The 1,092-nt window shown below is 65.0% G+C and overlaps 1 long non-coding RNA gene across 1 annotated transcript; it reads left to right on the top strand.

Annotated features, from left to right (window-relative positions):
- Positions 1–1,085, top strand: LOC104916991. The gene is made up of 3 exons (XR_796726.2): positions 1–35; positions 591–650; positions 931–1,085. It is a non-coding gene; the product is annotated as an uncharacterized LOC104916991 (long non-coding RNA).
- The last annotated feature ends 7 nt before the right edge of the window (positions 1,086–1,092 follow it).

The following is a 1,092-nucleotide window of genomic DNA, read 5'->3' as shown; positions in this document are numbered from 1 at the left end:
GTCCAAGACGGAGGGCTCCGCGGGGCAGGCGGAAGGTGAGAGCTGCAGGGACCTGGGGATGGCGGCCATCGTGGGGACACGGCCGCCATCCCATGGGGACACAGCTGGCATCCTATGGGGACACGGCTGCCATCCCATGGGGACACAGCTGGCATCCTATGGGGACACGGCTGCCATCCCATGGGGACACAGCTGCCATCCCATGGGGACACGGCCGCCATCCCATGGGGACACAGCTGGCATCCTATGGGGACACGGCTGCCATCCCATGGGGACACGGCTGTCACCCCAAGGGGACACAGCTGCCAGCCTATGTGGACATGGCTGCCATCCTATGGATACACAGCTGCCACCCCATGGAGACACAGCTGCCACCCTACTGGGACACGGCCACCACCCCACTGGGGCACAGCTGTCACCCTATGGGGACGCAGCCACCTCCCATGGTCCCACCGCTTCCGGAGCCGCCCCCCACGCTGAGCCACGTCCCCGCTCTGTGCCACCCCCCCTCACCTCCTCTCCCGTTGCTTCTCGGGTTCTTCCTGACTCTCTGTCCCCCCCCTTTTTTCCTCTCTTTGCCGTTTCCGCAGCCAAACGCAAAATGTGGAAATTAAAAAGCTTTGGTAGTTTAAGAAATATTTATAAAACAGGTAACGTGGCACCGCGCGCCCCGCATGTGGCTGCATCACCCCCCCGCCTGCCTGCCGCGCTCGCACCGCCGCGTCCCCAAACCCACGGGGATGGGGGGGTCTCTATGGGGTGACCCCTCTATGGAGGGAGTCTCTACGGGGGGGTCTCTATGGGGTGACCCCTTTATGGGGGGGCCTCTACGGGGGGGGTCTCTATGGGGAGGGTCTCTATGGGGTGACCCCTGGATGGGGGGTCCCGCGCTGCCCCCCGGCCCCGTGGCAGCGCTCCGTGCCCCCGCAGAGGAGGAGAACTTTGAGTTCCTGATCGTGTCCAGCACGGGGCAGACGTGGCACTTTGAGGCCGGCAGCTTCGAGGAGCGCGACGCCTGGGTGCAGGCCATCGAGAGCCAGATCCTGGCCAGCCTGCAGTGCTGCGAGAGCAGCAAGAACAAGGTAGGGGGCG

The sequence above is a fragment of the Meleagris gallopavo genome, unplaced genomic scaffold, assembly GCF_000146605.3.
Source record: "Meleagris gallopavo isolate NT-WF06-2002-E0010 breed Aviagen turkey brand Nicholas breeding stock unplaced genomic scaffold, Turkey_5.1 ChrUn_random_7180001952856, whole genome shotgun sequence".
Classification (NCBI taxonomy): Eukaryota; Metazoa; Chordata; class Aves; order Galliformes; family Phasianidae; genus Meleagris; species Meleagris gallopavo.
The sequence above is the reverse complement of the archived record's forward strand: the minus strand, read 5'-3'. Positions and strand labels throughout refer to the sequence as shown.